We start from the raw sequence: 19,795 nt of genomic DNA on the forward strand, positions 1-19,795 counted from the left end.
ACCAAAGGGAAGCACCTTAAATTCGTACAGGCCGTCAGGAGTAATGAACGCCGTCTTTTCACGATCACGTTCATCGACTTCGATCTGCCAATAGCCACTGCGTAGATCGAGCGATGAAAAGTATCGGGCATGGCGGAGCCGGTCGGACGAGTCGTCGATTCGAGGCAGTGGGTAGACGTCTTTTTTTGTAATTTTGTTGAGCCTCCTGTAGTCGACGCAGAATCTGAGTGTTCCATCCTTTTTAGCGACCAGCACAACAGGCGAGGCCCATGGGCTTGTGAACGGTTGGATCACATCATCGCGAAGCATTTCATCAACTTACGCCCGAATAGCATCGCGTTCCTTAGTGGACACTCGGTAGGGGTGTTGGCGGATAGGGCGTTCGGTAGGGTCAACTATAATGCGATGCTTTGCTACTGTCTCACCTTGGACGTGACGGCAAAGCAGTCATGGTAAGAGTCAAGAATTGCTCGAAGGCGGCGTTTCCGGTCAAAAGGCAAAGCAGGATTCACGTCAGTTTGAACTGTATGGCCAGTGCTCTCGGGAGGGTTCTTGTTGAGCAACGATAGGGCGCAGTGGGCTGAGGGCTCGCTGACTTTATCAAAGTAAGCGATGGCTGCCCCTTGCGGTAAATGGCGGTATTCGGCGCTAAAGTTCGTAACGAACATGCTGGTGCGTGGAGGTAGTGTGACACGATCATCGCATACCCGGAAAACGGGCCTGCCTGCTGTGTAGTCGTCGGAAACTGCGCGCTGGGTCGAAAAAGTCACCATGAGGTCACGGATTTCGATGATTGCGCCGTTTTCTCGAAGAAAATTAAGACCGAGGATCAGGTCCTTGGAGCACTCCGCCAGCACATCAAAGCAACAAGAGAAAGCTACGTGGCGAATCTCGACTCGGGCGGAGCACACTCTTAGCGGCGTCAGCACATGCCCTCGGGCTGTCCTTACCGGCGCGCCGTGCCAAGGAGTCAGGACTTTGCGGAGGATTGTAGCAAGGCCACATCTCATAACGCAAAAATCAGCGCCGGTGTCTACAAGAGCAGTCGTATGGTGATTGTCAACGACGATCGGTATCTCAGCGGAATACCGTCGACGAAGTGCGCCGTATCACGGATCGTCGGACTGACGGGTCGTTCAGTGCGTCCAATTGCGGCGTCGAAGGTAAGCTTCTGTGATCGTGGGGAGGTCGTCGGACTCGTTGGTCGTTCGGTGCGTCGATTGGGGACGTCGGAGGAAAACTGCGGCGATCGTCGGAAAGTGGTCGGACTGCTGGTCGGTGCGGGGGGTCGGAGGTCGGAATGTTTGATCGAATCGGCGAATGGAGGGTGTTGGTCGTAGTGCACATGGTTTGGTTTGGTTTGGTTTGTGGGGTTTAACGTCCCAAAGCGACTAAGGCTATGAGAGACGCCGTAGTGGAGGGCTCCGGAAATTTCGACCACCTGGGGTTCTTTAACGTGCACATCGACGGCGGCTCTACCTCCGAGAGTCGCCGTCCTCAGTTTTCCCGGCGCGGACTTGGGGACTGCCTGGAGGAAGTACGCCGGTTGGGGGAAAACTGTCGCGGCGATGGCGACCTGGACTGGCGTCGCGGTGGGGACGCAGGTGGGACGTTGGCACTGAGGTACTGGTCGATGTCCCGAGGTCGTTCACCATAGCGCGGTCGAGGGGCATCCGGTGAGAATCCGCGCAAGCCCATCTGACAGTATGGACAGTGGCGCAGTACGTGTCCGGCATCGCCGCAGTGGAAGCACAGAGGTAGATTGTTCGGCGTACACCACACGTGTGCTTTGCGAACGGGCGATCGAGTGTCGGGCGCATCAGCCGGAGCTGGATGTCGGGGTGCAGGACGGACGAGAGGAGCGGGCCTGTAGGGTGCCGGCGGTGCTGGCGCAGGGGTACGGAACGCGTTGCTGTAGGACATGACGTGCGGCGCAGGCGGCTGGGGGGATGGCATTGATGGCACTGCTTGCCGGAGCTCTTCACGTATAACATCCAAGATGCCTCCAACACGCGGGTGTTGCTCGAGAAAGGGCAGCTTTTGCAGTTCTTCACGTACGATGCTTCGGACAAGCTCGCGAAGGGCGCCACTCTCGTTGCCGTTCATCGGCAAGCGGAAGTCCACAGCAGTGATGTTCGCAGAACGATAAAATTGTACGAATCGCTGTTGTAGGGCACGCTTCATACTTGTCGCCTCCTTCTTAAAATCAGCCACAGTACATGGAGGGTCACGCACAAGGCCGACGAAGATCTGTTCTTTAACGCCACGCATAAGATGGCGCACCTTCCTTGCCTCCGACCTGGACGGATCCGCGCGGTTGAAAAGCCGAGTCATTTCTTCTACGAACATGGCGACGCTCTCATTGGGCCGCTGCGCTCGGGACTGTAGAGCCAGTTCAGCCATCTCTTTTCTTGCGTCGTTGCCGAATGTGCTGAGCAGCTTTTGCCGGCAATCTTGCCAGGTGGTGATGGTAGTCTCGTGGTTTTCGAACCACATCTTGGCGGCGTCTTCAAGTGAAAAATAAATGTTCCGCAACTTTTTCTCCTCGTCCCACTCATTAAACGCAGCGACCCGGTCGTAGTTTAATAATAAATTCTTTATGTCACTCATGAAGTGAGGGAGTGCGGGAAAAAAAGCTGAAAATTCAGCTTGACTAGTTCCCAGCTCCCCAGAGTACAAAAAATTCAGGAAACAAAAAAAGAGAGGCGAAGAAAAAAATAAAATAAAATAATGGCAGAGCGGCATAAGAACAGCACAAATCAAAATACAGAAATGTTTTGTTTACAAATTCAGATCGGCTTGTACAAGGAAAATAAACAAAACAATTCTAATTGAACTGTACGAGACACCGGTGATAAGCGAAAGTACATGCCGGAAAAAGCCCGAAAAAGCAAGAACGTTACATAAGTAAAGGAAAGAGACGAAGAAAAACAATGCGCATGAACAGAAAAGCGTCGCTCAAGGAAGGGTACAGCGTACATATGCAGAATGCGAGAAATACACCATCATATGAACGGATTGTTGTCTGTGAACAGTAATTTCAGTTCTCTTTCTGAAGTTAACTCGGGAGTGATACCGTTTCTGTAACAGATATTTAACAAGTGTGGTAGCATTCTGTTTATCATTTGTCGTCCATAATCTGTCCTGCACGTTTTTACTAACCAAGGCTGTGTGCTTCTATATTCATAAGCTAGTGTCCTTTTACAAAGAGATGCCAACCGTAATAGACAGTGAGTGTTGTTTTTTATTTCAATCCTATAACGTGAACACAAGCCGTGCGAGTATAGGCTGTCTATTTTCATTATACAATATTTCGAGAACAAAAGGTGGGAAGGGTGACTTCTGGGGACGTTTTCAATGTTTCTTAACATTTTTTTCTGCAATGTCAGGATTTTTTGCAAATTTCCTTTGGTTGTATTCCCCCAGACTAATTGGCAATAGTTTATGTGTGAGTGGAATAGTGCATTGTACAATAAAAGTTTAACTTTTGGAGGTAGAGTATATCTGTTTGCGTACGTTACCCCCACGATGCAAGACAGTTTTGAGATGACGTGGCTCACGTGATTGTCCCACGTCATATTTTCGGTGAAATATACTCCAAGTATTTTAAATGTGTTTACTATCTCTATCTTTGAGTTGTTCAACTTAATGTCTCTGTCAATGCTAATAATTTTGTTTTTCGCATGGTATAGGACAGCCTTCGTTTTACTAACGTTTATTTTTAATTTGTTTAGTTGGGCCCATATGTCTAATTTCTCAAGAGTTTTGTTCGCTTTAGTGATGACCTCATCTGCGCTAGCTGCAGTGAACAACAGTGTCACATCATCCGCGTAAATGACAAATTTCACCGTGGGATCGATGCTTACGATGTCATTTAGGTACAAATTAAAAAGAAACGGGCCAAGAATACTCCCCTGAGGCACACCTGCAGAAATGGGCAATACATGGGACGAGTTGGTCAACCAATCCTCAACATCCTGAAATTTGTCGCCATGGAACGGCCTGGGCATACGCGGAGCATAGAACAGCGGCTGGGCACTCACTGGAAGGTGATTGGGCTGGCTTGCCTCTGTAGTCGTCATGGTTCGCGGTAAGGAAAGAAGGGGACCACACTGGGGGGCTAAGCCTCTCAAGCGGCGGCTGGCCTTGTGCACAGGTGTGTCCACGGTGTGTAGCGGGGCTTCGGAGGCACCCAAAAGCTCTTCGGACATGGGATGATGTACCCAGCACCTCCACCGAAATGTCACAGAAGCAGGTAGGCAGGGTTATATTTGCCACAACGTCCAAGCGCCAGCGGAAACGGCCCGGCCGGCTAACCGACTAGCGAGCGAGCTCTCGGGCGAAGGAGAGCGCGTGCCAGCCTCCTGAGCGCGACTACTAGGCGGCGCCAGTAATGCGTTGCGGCAATATAACAAGGTGTAAAGAGCCATAAAAACGAATCAAATATAAATAGCAGGAAACAAGGATAAAGCCGATCAAACTGACGATATGAAATTGTGGAAGGAATAAAAATTGAGTGAATGTGACAACGTGGGGCTAAAAAAGTGCACAGACCTTAACAATAAAACGATGAAACAGTAATACTCAATGATTGAAACACACGTATTCAGCAATAAAATTAGCAATGTAGTTCCAAAAAGTCAAGTTCACTCCCGTACAATGATTTTGACGCGTCGTTCTTGAGCGAACATTGCTCCTCTGGAGCAATGTTCGCTCAAGAACATTCGCTCAAAACATTGCTCCTCTGCAGCAATGTTTTAGGACGAATCCCTAACACTAGCACAGCTGTTTCGTCTATCTTCTCAGCACGGAACGCTTATTGTATTAAAAGCCTTCTGGTACATCTAGAAAAACATCGTGTCTGTTAGTTAATAAGTACCACAATTTCTTATTGTTCCATAAAAATTCTAGTGGGATGTACACTGCCTCATGATGGTTCTTATAGCCTTCTGATGCTAAAACAATGCTTATCGTTGTCAGCGCAAAGGAATACAATATGTTGACGATGAAGAAATAACGCCGACCAAAGAAAAACAAAAACAAAAAACAGACGTTTCGGCTCCCGTACGGGAGCCTTGTTCACATTCTAGAGGAGTCTAGAGAAGAGGAGTTGAACTGATATAGAATTGAAACAGAATTACGACGCTTTCACATTACTCCCACTTAGTTCCTTAATGCCCACGGTCATTTTCAACTCATTTTGCTTGTTCCTATTTTTCATGTCATATCAGGATCAGCTGCCGCGTCTTCGCCTTTATTGTAGCAATGGTGGTTTCCATTTTGTCGTCTACGTAGTCATATGGTACTATATACTCTCATCTTCGCCTTGATCGTAGCAAAATGTGCTCCATTCTTACGTCCACGTTGTGATAGCGCGTTTTACTCCCTCACCTTTTTTTTTACCGTGTTTTTTTTGGGGGGGGAATTTAATTTTTGCGATGTACTGATCTCCTGTATTTTGTAAGAGCTCAGTGGTGTTGTTTTTGTCTTGTTCATTCAACTGTCTTGCACAAATGCTACATGGTTATGTTGTGTATTTTTTGGCATTCTACAATTTTGCTCTTTTTTTTGATGAAAATAGTGTGCTAATGCGCGATTGACCTTGAATAAACATTTCATCTCTCTGTGCCTGCAGTGTCGCATTGGTTTCTTCACCTTCTGAACTCGTCATTTACTCGCGCCCTCAACTCTGCCTCTCACGTGAAATATCTAGTATTGGTAGTATTGGTATCTTGTAGCCTGGTGTCTAATTTTTGCTCCTTTAATATCAATTTCTTATAAAAAAAAGAGCTAGAAAGAGATGCATGGGGGGGAGGGAAGGCCGGTGTTGGTTCAGTCTAACCTCAACAACCATACGCAGACCTGGGTACTTTCAACGATGCCTCTGCCGTGAAGCTAGGAAAAAAATAATGAAAAACAGCGCCTCACTCGGCACAAGGACGGGAAATCGTAACAAAGCCGCAGACAGAGGCGAGGGTGTGCAATCTACGCGGAAAAGCGTGTCGATCTTGCCTTGAAGCAGCGTGGACTTCAACAACAATGCACAGACTTTGTCAAAAGTATCCAGGCTCCATGGTTTGTTTCTCATTCCCATAACAGAGCCCTCACAGCTTCTCTAAAAATCAAAAAGTTCTTTGAAGGTAAGAACAGGGGCTCTTCTTGTCATACAGAGATTTAGGGCTTGAAGGCTGGCATAATAGTTTTAATATATGACTGAGAAGAACAACATGCAGCCTGGTTACTTTTGACAAAGACTGTACAGTCGGCGACAAAAGTCTCCGGAAAACGTGTTCCTCAAACGAAGCTTATAGCTCCGCTATTAGACAGCGGCTGGAGACCGCACTTGTGGAGATGAAAGAACAAAAATTTACCTTTTACCTCCACAAGTGTGGTCTCCAGCCGCCGACTAATAGGAGAGCTATCGGCTTCGTTAGAGGAACACGTGGTCCGGAGACTTTTGTCCTTCACTGTACAGGTTCTTCAAAACTTGGCCTTCACGTATTTTTTAAAAGCTCTTGATGAGCAGTACACGCCCTCCTTTACTCGCCTAGTCTCTCGGCGGGCGGCAAGGATTCAAATCAGGTGTTATTTGTGGTGCTAAATTATTAGTTAACATAAATAAATCGCAAAGCGCCTGTTACTCGCTGAAGTTAGCGTGTATGACTACTCTGGTAATACTGTAGCGAGCTGACGACGAAAAGATGCAATTGAAAGGACACGAGTCGATGACCGACGAAGACGGCGACAATCTCTCGCACGGTGTGGGTAGCGTTCTCGCAGCTATCCCGGCTGTTGGTATATGTCTCCCTGTATATACATGTAAATATATCCTTTCCCGATACATACTTGGTGGAGGTGCGGATTTCGGCAGCGCCTACATAGAGCGACGGAGCTTCGCAGCGGACGCAAGCTCGACAGCTTAGCCACGCCCCAAGACGCTTCGAAGGAAGCAACGCCGCTGGCCATGCCATCGGTCGTTCTGGCTCACCTTTGTTACCCTGGGACGTTTTCCGGCACAGATGACGTCAACATAGAAGACTAGCTCAACGTGTACGAACGTGAGAGTGCATATAACCTATCGGATCTGACCCTCATGCTTGCCATTATAATATTCTAGCTGAAAAGCACTGCTCGCATCCGGTACGAGACCCATCAAGATGATCTCACCAGCGGACACATGCGAGCAAAAACTTCGCGACCTGTTTGGAAAACCGTTTGGCCGACAACTTGCCGCCTAGAGGGACCTTGCTTCCCGCGACCAAACTTCGACCGGGTCCAACGTTTCGGGTATTCAAGAGGTATTGGCACTTTGCCACAAGTTTGACGACATGTCTCAATCTGACAAAGTGGGCCACGCTCTGAAAAGAATTGCGGGCAATGCTTTCCGGCTGTTAGTTTACCAAAATTGCACGACGGTTGACGGCATCATAAAGGAATGCCGACGCTTCGAGGACGTCAAAAACCGGCGTATTAGCCCACACTTCGCCCCCTCTATAAGATCGCTGCGACATCTTGATGTAAATATCTGCTGCCTCGACAACCCTCAGCACCGCCTGAAAATATCACCTGCATCATCCTATGGGAACATGAGGCCATATCCCCAGACCCCCTGCATCCTCGTGACGCCGACCATCAGTTGCCCGCAAACTCATATACAAAGGCCTCCGCAGTAAAACAACATCACTAAAGAGGAAACTTACCGGGCTGATAAATTTGGACATATATGTGAAGAGATCTATAGCGGGTTTGTGCTAAATGTCCGCAAATGCAGAAGACTTAGGTTTACGTTAATATTACTGCTAAATGCTTTACTATAGGAACAAACAATCCAGTCTGACTGTTACTCAATGAAACCAGTGATACAACTGATATGATGATCAAAACACCAGGTAATCAGCTACCAACTTTGATACTGAGGACAGTAAAAAAATCACTTTCCATGGGTGAACGAAGGCAGGATGTACTTAGAAATGGGCAACCAGACAACTAAGCAGAAGGCGAGTAGAGAAACAATGATGCATGCATGTTTATTTTAAGATAAACAGTGAAGTAGCAAAGTAAGAATGATGTACCGAGAGGTATTTCGAAATTAATAGTTGTGCGTTGGCTTTTGTTTATTTATTCAGATAGCTCAGGGCCCTTGCGGTTATTTTATTAGGGAGGGGGCCACAAACAATATAAGAGATCAATCAATACAAGATCAATTCAGTTGCGAAAGACGACGAGAGAAAAATAAAAACAAATAAACGACGTGTAAAAGTGTTTAAGGTGATATTGACATCTTTCGATCACACCGTAGCGCGGAAACTGGAGTAGATCGTGTCGAGAAAAGCAATTCTCAAACTCATATAAGCACCACATTTTTAAGATATAAGTTAAAGGTGAAAGGGTCTGTCAGGCAATCTGTTGTGGCGAATCATTCCACTGAGGTATTTTCTCAAGGAAGAAGCTGTGCTTGAATATGTTAGTCCTACAAGCAATTTAGCGCACTTTTCGGGAACGGTCTTTACGCTTAGATACCTATGTTGGTGATTCAGATATTTATATTTGTCGGTGGTAGTTTTGAAGACGAGAATATTACAAAATCGACATAAGCACTTGTAATTCCATTTTATTTCGAGCAGCAGTAGTCCTACATGTTTAGCAATATGTTTAGATCTTTTTGAAAAATAAAAGACCCCAGATGCAGAGCGAGCAGCACGTTCCTGTATCCGTTAACGCTTTGCGATGATTTATTGCGATGACGGATTCCAAACACTGCACGCATACTCGAGGATGGTACGCACATGTCACAGTTATAATGTTTGTTTTATATGAACTGATGCCTGCTTGAAATTTCTTCGGATGAAGCTTAAGAGTCGGGTAGCCTTGAACGTTGTGTAATGTATCTAAGCATTTGAAAGCATGTTTGAGCAAAAAATAAACTCTAAATATTTGTACACTGTTGCGGCTGATAGGCAGGTTGCGTCCATGACATAATTAGTAAGCACTCATAGCTCATATGATAACATATGATAAGCTCATATGATAAGCACTTGAAGCTCATATGATAACATTTGGAAAAATTAGGCGAGTTAATTCTTCCTCGAGTGGTACAAAAGTAAAGCCATGTTCAGGTCATTCTGTAAATGTTGACGGCACGCGTCACTAGTGGTCTCGCAATAAATACAGCAGTAGTCAGCATACAATATTGTACGGCTGTTGGTATGAACAGCGATGTCATTTATATGAATCAAGAACAGCAGAGAACCCAAAATGGGCCCCTGGGAGACATCGCATAACACAGATAAATTTGATGAGCTCTCACCTTTCACTGCCACGCACTTTTTTATATCGGTCAGGTACGCTTCAGTCTATGCTAAGAGGTCGGCCGTATATTAAGAAGGGATATTTGCTGCAAGAGGAGTGCACGAGGAGAGGAATCAAGTGCCTCCCAGATATATAAAAATATGCAGCAGTCCAGCAGTGATGTCGTGAGTGAGAGCAATTAGATGCGTATCACAGTAAAACGCACTGCTATAAAGTTGCGCTGCGTTCGAGAAAAAAAATCATTACTCTCTAGTTGAACAATTAGGTTAGTATAACTTACATGTTCCATTAATTTATGATACGCTTATTACTGAAATAGGCCTGTAGTTAAATTTATTCGTTTTGTCACAGCTTGTCTTGGCTGGAATAACGTCTCCATTTTGTTTTTTACAGCGCAGCTATTAAGCGCCCGTTTCTGCGTTTCGCGGCGTTGCCGTCGCCGTTGTTGTTGTCCTACAACCAGGAGAGAGTAAACGCGCAACCTCCTCCCCTCCTTAGCAAGGAACAAAAAAAAATAAAACAGCGCCGCGCAGACGGCTCTCGCTGGCGCGCTTAGCAAAACGGGGGAGAAGGAACCCCTGGAGAGCAACTAACCTTGTACGTGTGGCTGCCCCCTCTCCCACCGCTCGCCGACGCGGCGCGCAGGGGGATTGCCGTCGATTGTTCCAGACTGCCCGAGTCGTTTCTACGCGATGTTGACGAAGAGGGCATAGTCTTGCGTGCGCTAGAAGATGCCCTCCACCTCTTCACTCCCGCGACGGTGGCAGCGAAACTGCAGAAAGTTCCAGATGCTCCTCGAAGCCACTCCCGGCCTTTGACCAATGAGGACGCGCACCCAGCGCGAGAAGGAGAAGGAGACTGCACAGCCGACACTGTGTGTATGTGCACGCCTGCCTTGGCGCGAAGAACACACAGACGTGTTGCGAGCCTATACGAGGTCTGTTAGAAAAGTGTCCGACTTTATTTTTTTTTTGCGAACACCTGATGGATATGAGACAAGCGCGCTTGCATCAGGTGACCTTGAACCTTCGTGCGCATGCATGAATTTTTTCCCGCCTGCCGATAGCGTCAGTCGCTGGGAAGCAGCGTTTGAGTGAGGCAGTGTGCAGTGCTCTCGTCGGTTTTTTATTGCAAGGCAAATGGCGGAGTGAAAGGAGCAGGGCTACTGCAACAAATTTTGCCATAAACTTGGCGACAGCCGAGTGGAAACCATTCGAAATATTTAGACGGCTTTCGGTGAAGATGCTATGAGCAGCACACAGTTTAAGCAGTGTTACAATTGTTTTAAAGATGGCCGCACATCGGTGGAGAACGAGCCACGCTTCAATCGGCCATCAACATGCCAAAATGACCAGGTCATTGCCGAACTGAATGCTATGGTGATGCGGGACTGTCGCGTGAGTATCCGAGAAATTGAGGAAGAGGTGGACATGAGCAATTTCTCCGCACATTCCATTATCACCGAAGATTTGGCCATGGAGAGAGCTGCGGCGAAATTCGTGCCGAAGCTGCTCACGGTGGAGCAAAAGCAGCTTCGTGTTGAAGTCTCACAGGACATACTGGATTCCGCAAACAGTGACCCCGACTTCATCAACATCATAATCACTAGTGACGAGTCTTGGGTGTACAGGTACGACCCGGAAACCAGATCCCAGTCGTCAGAGTGGAAGCATTCCACGTCACCAAGAGTTAAGAAGGCCCGCCGCTTGCGCAGCAATGTGAAAGTGATGCTGACTGCTTTTGTTGACACCCTCTGTGTGGCAGACCACGAGTACGCACTCTACAGGGTCAAACAATGACCAAAGAGTACTACAGGGATGTCATCCGTTGCCTACGTGATGCTGTGCGGCGCAAGAACCCGGAGATGAGGTCAACAGGAAATTGGCGCACCCATCGCGCCAATGCTCCTGCACATTCCTCGCACTCGAATCAGATTTTTTGGTCAAAAACCAGACTCCTGTAGTTCAACAGACTCCTTACTGTCCTGATATGGCCCTGCGATTTCTGGCTGGTTCCCAAAATCAAAAGGCCATTGAAAGGAGCGCGATTTCAGACAAGGAAGAACATTATGGCTGCAACGACAGCTGAGCTAAACTTCATTCCGAAAAGGGCCTTTTCGGAATACTTCCCACAATGGCAGCACCGCTGGGAGAAGTGTGTGGAGTCCCAAGTAGACTACTTTAAAGATGACTAGGTTTGCAACGCTCCAGTTATGCAAGTTTTTTTTCAAAGGCCAAAGGTCGGATACTTTTCTAACAGACCTCGTATAAGAAGGGCGTTCACCGCCCGAGCCGCCGTCTAAGCTTCAGTGAACAAATTGTGTTTTGTTTGTTTGCCTCTCTCTCTTGTGGTAGTGCACTTTAAGTGCAATAATTCTTTTTATTGTAGTCTCTCTCAAGTGTAACTTCAGTGTTAGTGGACTGTTTCTTGAAGAAGAAATATATCTGAAAAATATAAAGCTGTCTGTAATTGTATGTACATGTCTTGCTCGCCTTATTTGCCTCAATCTATCGAAAAGCTGGAACAGCCAATGAGCTTCGCTCAAAATTCGTATTACGAAATAACGTAATCGTTGGCAGTTTCTTTGGGGGGTTGTAAGCCTTCTTTTCAAGAGATTTTTCAACTAGCAATACTTAAAGGACAGCTATACCCAATGCGCAGTTCTTTAGAACAAAATTTGATACACCATTCCGATCAGGGACCGAGTGTACATTAATATTCTTCAGTAAAGATAGGATCCACTTCCGGAAAATGCAACTTAATTCATTTTGGTGAAGCCGGAAACGCTTTGTCAACGGATGACTGGGATTGAGGCTGTGAAAAAGCGGGCTGAAAGTAAGGATTAAAATTTTCAGCTTGAGTTTTTTATCGGCAAGAAAAGCTTCCTTGGTATTTTCTTCTTATTGATAAATTTGCATAGTTGCCATGCATTGAATTTGAGTTTAGCACGTAGGCAGAAAAGGTGCAAATTATGTTTTCTGATCATATCATTTGCAATGGCCCTGCTCAGCTCTTCTCATTCGTTTTCACAGCTTAAGATTAGAAGACAGGCAGTCGTTTCGAAACAACCTGTTGGCATTGTTCACGTGGGTAAGAAGTCGTCTTGCTCCTCAAGGCTTATCGCAAGAAATCTTGGCGGACATAACACGTGAAGGAATAACGGCTTGTACTAACGATAAAACTTTGTTCTGTGCAGATTCCTCAGCTCATTAACATCAAGGCGTGAGATATAAGACTGGAGGTGGGGAAGATAAGACTCAAGTTCGCTTGATGTGTAGTTTTCCCTTAGGCAGAAAAACACCCTTCCTGGCTCTGTACGCAGCCGTTTGCAAAGAGGAGGACAGTTTAGTGACCATGACATCGCATTCACTGATCCCCGGTGGGGTGACAGCGTCGGATACCAGGTCAAGAAAAAAAAATAAGTCCCATAAATTTGCGCCCGTACGGCTAGTCCAAGTAGGCGGGTTTACAAGCTGAAACAGGGAATATGCATTAACCCTTTCCGGAAAAACAGTGAAGAGTAGGGATACAATGCGAAGCGCAGGCATTGCCTTTTGGTAATCACTATCCGGCAAGTTAAGATCGCTGAAGAGGTTTGTATGGTATGTTTGCACGCTTAACAGTATAAACTGAGAAAAACCAGTCACACAAGACGACGGACAAGAAGAGAGTACACACCACAACGACTGGACTAACAACTGAAGTTTATTGGAAAAAACATGGTCCGAGCAAGGCCAGCAGAGCATGCGCAACAGCATCATCACTAATCACTGCGCAAAAGAGACAAAGACAAGAAATCTAAACTATCGTGGACGACCTAAAAAAGCAAATTCTTTTTCAAGTAGGCGCACCGAAGTTGTGCTTATACAATCAGAGCCTAACAAACCGATATGATATGCCTCCAGTATTTCCCGCTCCTGTTTTCCCTTGCCTCTACCAAGAATGGTGGCATTGCTAAACAAAGGATAACAGCCACATTCATTGCAATGGCGAGGCAAGTTTGCACCGCCACCGGACCCCAGGGAGGAGTGATGCTCACGAAGCCGGTCATTAATACACCGGCCAGTTTGGCCGATGTAAACTCTCTCGCATGTGAGGGGGAACTTGTACACCACCTGTGCGACACATGTCGTGAAGCGATTCTCATGCTGCGTTGTGCACACGTGGTTCCTTTCCCTGCCTCGAGAAATGCGCGAACACAGTCCCGACAGCTTGCAAGGAGCAGAGAACACCATGCTCACTCCCTGCTTGGCCGCCACTTTTTTCAAGTTGTGGCTCACTTTGTGCACGTACGGCATGACCTCGAACTTCTTTCGTTCAGTTGGCCCAACGTCAGTCCTCTTCGTGCGTCCTTTCTTGAGGTTCTGAAGCAGCGATTCAGCCACTGCCTTCAAAAGGGGTTTAGGGAACCCCGCGGCTTCCAAACCTTTGCATTGATTGTCAAGGCTGGTTTTGATGGTATGGTGACAGCTTTTTTCCAGTGCATTGCGGAAACAGTTCATCGCAATCCCTCTCTTTACAATCTTAGAGTGCGCAGAACCGAAAGGTAACAAAGCTTACTTGCTTCTAGGCGAAAACATCCAGCATAAATGGCCATCGTCAAGGAATGTTAGTTGCAGTTCTAGGAACCTGATAGAATGATTGCTAGGGAGTTCATGAGTAAAATTAAGAGTGCGTGAAGAAGCTTTAAAAGCAGTCAAAACATCGTCTACTGCTGCGGGCAGAGTGTCATTAGGTGAAAGGTCTAAAAATACTAAAAAATCGTCCACGTACCTAAAAACTTTGCACACACGCTTGTCATGAAGTAAGTTTTGAAAAAGAATTTGCTTTTTTAGGTCGTCCACGATAGTTTAGATTTCTTGTCTTTGTCTCTTTTGCGCAGTGATTAGTGATGATGCTGTTGCGCATGCTCTGCTGGCCTTGCTCGGACCATGTTTTTTCCAATAAACTTCAGTTGTTAGTCCAGTCGTTGTGGTGTGTACTCTCTTCTTGTCCGTCGTCTTGTGTGACTGGTTTTTTCTCAGTTTACAATGTACCAACTGGCCCGCATTTCAACCCTTCTGCTTAACAGTATATTGCTCAGCTGAAAGGTTGCGCAATGCTGGAACTGGGGGATCTCTAAAAGGAACCAACTACTACAGAGGAGCCATTTTTAGGACCATTTTGCGCCACACTCTTTCACAGGGTTCGGTGTCCGTATCTGTGGTAACGCTGAGTATACTCTCTTAAATAAGTACAACTACTCTACCGCCATGCTGGTTGAAGTCTTGTATATAACTAATATACTTGGCAGGAAAAATTTAATTGCCGTATGTTGTAAACTGAAGTGAACATTCTGTTTCAAAAACGATGAGCGGGTTTGACGATTTCAGTGGTTTATCTTTTAGGCCGCGAAACTTGACTACCTATTTAGTTATTTATTTATCACATACCCTTAAGGCCACAGGGAGACATTACATAGGGTGGGGGGTGGAGCAACAACACAAAGAATGAATGAAAGCAATAATTAACACAAATAATGAAAACAAACGATGCAGGAGATGCTTCACATACCAAAAAAGCCTTCGGTTTGCGGACACATTCATCGTGGCTGTTAACTGACGCAATGCTTTCTGTAAGTTTGTTCCAGTGACGAATAGCTATGAAGAGCAGTGAACGATGAAGTAAGGAAATTCGCCAATATGGGCTGTACTTTGAAGTTGTGGTCGAGGTGTGGCAAAATGCGATGAGCAGGCGTGATATGAGCGGCGGAGAACAGCGACGGTGCGTGATAACACCAATGGAAACAGGACAAAAGAGAAAAGAGTATTCATTCGTTCCAGGGAACATAAATTTAGTGATCACTTTGTTTCCGCATCACTATATGTGTGTGTGTAATTTGTTGTGACGAACCGGGCACCTTTGTTTTGAAGATATTCTAATTTATTGACCAAATACGCCTGATGGAGACTCCAGATTAGTGAAGCATATTCTGTTTTAGGACGAACAAGTCTTTAGTATGTCATAAGTCTTAGAGATGCGTCAGAGTGCGTTAGAGTGATGTAGATTGCGTTTAATGAAACCGAGTGACCGAAATATTCTGCTTACGACTATGTGAATGTGATGTTGCAATGTGAGGCTGCTTGATATCTGGACACCTGAGTATTTATGAATGCTGACTGTTTAAACAGTTAGATTGTTTATAGAGTGGTCCTTGACTGTTGCATTAGATGTAGTAGTAAATCTCATAGATTTCGTCTTAGCAACACTTATTTCCATCTGCCAGCGTTCGCACCAATTAGCAAGTTCATTAAGGTCTGACAAGGGTAGTGATATCCGAAGGTCCATGTAACTCCCGTTTGCAATTGTTGTGCGGTAAGAAAATGGCTGAAACATTGATAAAAAAGATGATAATTCACTGCGTAGTGCAACCACGTTCACAATTTTTAACTCATATCTAACTTTTGTCTCTTTTGGTTTCGCTACCTTTGAAGTAAATTCACAGTGCAACACATTGTAATCATTGAGGCAATCTAGGACAAGAACGAGAATGTCATGTGGCTCCGCAGAGAACACAAGATGAAGTATGGAGTCGCCACGCGTTGCAGCAGTAACGATTTGGCTGAAATCAAGCAAATAAGGTTTATTTATGAACTCTTGGCACTCATGCTTCTTTGCGTTACCGGTCGGTCTGCGTGCCTCTCAGTCAAATCCAGGGTAATTGAAATCACGGGCCAAAACAATGGGAGAGTTGCGATGTTGTTTCGTTTGCAAAAAAAATCAGTCAATTATATAGACTCTCGGCAAAGTCACCATGTGAATCTGGCGGACGGTAACAGACAGCGACTCAGCAAGAACTCAAGCAGATAGCTGCAATCTTATCCACAAAATTTCTAAGGTTGAAAACATATCAATCATGGAAGCACGAAGGTTCTTTTTGACTGCAAACAACACAACTCCTCTTCGTGACAATGACCTGTCTTTCTTAAATATACAAAAGTTTTCTGAAAAACAAAGTTCATTATTTTTCACGCAGAGGATTCAAGATTCTGCGCCTAGTATTAGGTTAGCTGAACAGGATTCAATGAATGCACAGAGCTGGTCTTGTTTGCGAAAGATGCTGCGAAAATTAGATACAATGAGAGATAACTTATCTTCCCAGCTTTTTCAGGTGAGTCAGGAAGCGGCTGAAACCACCCCGAGTGAAGCCGCCGTACATGGCGGAACTATGCATATCAGCTCACGAAATATGTTTTCCTTTCTATTCTTTTAGGACGCTGTATTCATAGTGGCCGCAAAATAACTAGATAAATGCACTCTGCTTTGGTGTTGTGTCCAAAAATTTGACTATGCAATTTCAAATTCTTGACTTTAATTTTAATTTGCAACCACGTTTCTATGCGAACTGAAATAATTTCAAGCCCGACATTTTTTTGGAATAGTACTCACACAGAGCAAAATCTGTTCCTTTTAGCTTTGACGCCACTGCAGGACTGCACGTTAAATTTAAAAGACAAAATCTTCACAATCTGTTGCCACTCCTTCGCGCCGGAGAAGTCTCCAATGCTTGGCACCGACCTTGGCACCGACTTCAGATCTTTCTGCAACGTTTAAGTGCGCTACGGAACATCGGCTCTGACAGCAAACAATGTACCTTATTCACATAAAAATATACACCAGGAAGACATTTTGCGCATATAAAACTGTGTTTAATTAAGTATTCTTTACAAGATGTTTTGACAACCGTAACGGGCAGCATGATGACAGAAAAATGTCTGTTTCTTATTAGGTTTCCAACGAATGTTTTGAACCACACCTGAAACTTTCATGCCCCTTGCAGTGCGTGGCAACTCAGTTCAAGCCAATTCTTCCTTCCGCTTCTTGAGGTTCATACTCAATGATTTCTTCTTCCACCGCAGCGACCCTGGCTTCCGGCACAGCTTCGGCCGTGGGGGGCATGGCTTCTGTAAATATTCCAAGAAGAAGCGAACGCCGCAACATCTGCTCACATGTGAGATGCATTGTTACTCGGTGACTTCAGAGCTAGATGGTCGCAAAACCCTGCCTATGATGTTAATGATGAATCAGCAGGCTAAAGGTACACGTATCAGTGAAATTCCTAGCTCTTTTGTCTGCCAGCTTTGCAAGCTGGCGAAGCAAAGCAGAACTGTTGGTCGTTGAATTCTGCCTCAAAGGCCCGCACAGTACAATCACAATTGTCTTCTATTTAAGTGAAACTGCTCTGTCTTAAGTTCTTCTCTTGATGACCCCCTGTTTTCGCACCTTGAAGCAGGCATGGGGAGCTCGTACATCAGGCTTATCTCTTCGATGAAGCATTGTGTTAATTTCTAAAGTGCCTGATAAGAGGCTTACGCGTGCATCTTTAAGTGTTGTACAATAGCGTCTATTTCTTTATCTTCATGAAATAAACATTCAGCACTTCGGAATGGCGAAATCTCTGTCTAAGGCCTTTGTGTGGGAATATCGGACCTTTCTGCAGCCATAAAGTCTGGGTGTCCTAACGTGATTAGAGCAACTGTCAACAAATAAACGACGACGGAGAAAATGCCGCATTCACTGAAAATGATCAGACATTTGAACAGCGCGACTAGGAAGAGACTGTTAACGGAGTATAAATGTAGCTGAAAATATTTTCCAACTTGCACGGTTTACCTGACAGCACAATGCCAAAAGTGGACAAACTGATAAGAACAGCATTGGTATGCGTAGCTGTCTTAAATAGTACAAGCAAACGAGAACAACGAGAAAAAAAATAGTTGTCCTGGGTTTATAAGTTTTTGCAAATCGTCCTTGGCTGTCAGTGCGCTGAATGGCGGATAGACTTTCAATTTCACGCCATTAAAGCCCCTTCAAGTACGACTGGAACGAAAAATGCAATGTTTTGTTTCTATGTTCGCATCATCGTTTCTCAAAAACCCGGACCACCCTGGTTTAAGAACAACGTTACTTTAAAATGAAAGTGTATGAAATTGGTTTTGGGAAAAGGGTATGGCGCCGTATCTCTCTCACATTTAGGTCGACACCTGAACCGCGCCGTTAGGGCTGAGATAAACGAGGTAGTGTGAGAAGAAAGGATGAGGTGCCGTACAGGAGGTCTCCGGGATAATTTCGCTCACTTGGGGATCTTTAACGTGCACTGATATCGCACAGCACACGGGCGCCTTTGCCTTTCACCTCCATCGAAACTCTTTAGTTGAGGTCTAGATCGAACCCGGGTACTCCGGGTTCGATTCCGGGCAACCCGGAGTAAGCTCCCCTTGCGACGTAGTTCAAGTGTCCACCTATATGTGAGACAGATACTGCGGTATTTACTTTCCCCAAAATCCAATTTCATTCAATTTTATTTCATACTAACGTTATTCTTAAACCGGGGTGGTCCTGGTTTTTAATCAAGGGTCAACAGTGTTGCGAATATACCGGGTGTTTCAGCGAACGCTTTCAAAAGTCTTCAAAAATAGGCTTTTTAGGATAAAATTATGGGTTTTGCGGCACGGTATTGCCAGGCCTGGCAGACGACAGAAAACCGGTGAATCATCTTAGCTAGTAACCTGGTTAACTAATTTCTAATAATTAACCTTTTAACTGTTAATGTTAGGCGCCTGATTGCAATTCGCAATCTGTAGCCGGTAATTAGTTATAGCCGTATCAGTTTTAGAATTTCAAAACCGCGATTACCCTTGACGCTGTGGCTGAACAAAAATTGGTCTGGTTTATGGTTTATGAGGGTTTAACGTTTCAAAGCAACTCAGGCTATGAGGGAAGCCGTAGTGAAGGACTCCAGAAATATCGACCCACTGGGGTTATTTAACGTGCACTGACATCGCAGAGCACACGGGCTTCTAAAATTTCACCTCCATAGAAATTCCAGGTGGTGGTGGTGCAAACTTTTAATTACTGAAATAGAGTTTGGGAGCCACAGAGTGGCCCCGCTACATGGTCGGCGTCCCTAGTCCGGGACACCGCATGACAATGCCCCGTCTCTCGCCCGTTTCACCAGAGCCCTTTGGGACTCAAGCGAGGAGCAGTTGAGGAGGGCAGTCTCCCATGCCTCTCTGGAAGGGGTAGGGGAAGGGGGGAGGTGGGGATTTTGAGTACATGCCCACACCATGTGAAAGATATCACAGGTCTCCCCACAGTGCGGGCATCGCCCATCCGTGTTAGGATCGTAATGCTTTAAAATTGCAGGACAGAGTTGAGTACCTGTCCGCAGGCTCCTTAAAGTTCGCTCCTCCGTCTTACTCAGCCCCTTTGCAGGGGCCGGGAAAAGGCGGTGGTTGTCGCTATAATGCGTTATTATTTCCCTGAATCGCAGCAGCGGCTGGTTAGTCTCCGAGCCAGAAGAGCTGGGATGAGGAGCCCGGTGAGTAAGCGCTCGGGCAGCCGCGTCAGCGGCCTCATTACCTCGTAAGCCCTGGTGGCCAGGAGCCCAAATGATTCTTTGGGTGTTGGATCAATGGCAGTCCGTCTTAGAATACAAGCAGCTAAG

The 19,795-nt window shown here is 45.9% G+C and overlaps 1 long non-coding RNA gene across 1 annotated transcript in view; it reads left to right on the plus strand.

The window, feature by feature from the left end:
- The first annotated feature begins 17,190 nt into the window (after nt 1-17,190).
- The window catches only part of LOC149362978 (uncharacterized), a 36,412-nt gene continuing 33,807 nt past the window's right edge, over nt 17,191-19,795 (plus strand). The window contains exon 1 of the long non-coding RNA XR_016288215.1: nt 17,191-17,299. This is a non-coding gene — a long non-coding RNA (uncharacterized LOC149362978). The remainder of the gene's footprint in view (nt 17,300-19,795) is intronic.

Source organism: Amblyomma mixtum, chromosome 2, assembly GCF_055824585.1.
Source record: "Amblyomma mixtum isolate Tamu chromosome 2, ASM5582458v1, whole genome shotgun sequence".
Lineage (NCBI taxonomy): Eukaryota > Metazoa > Arthropoda > Arachnida > Ixodida > Ixodidae > Amblyomma > Amblyomma mixtum.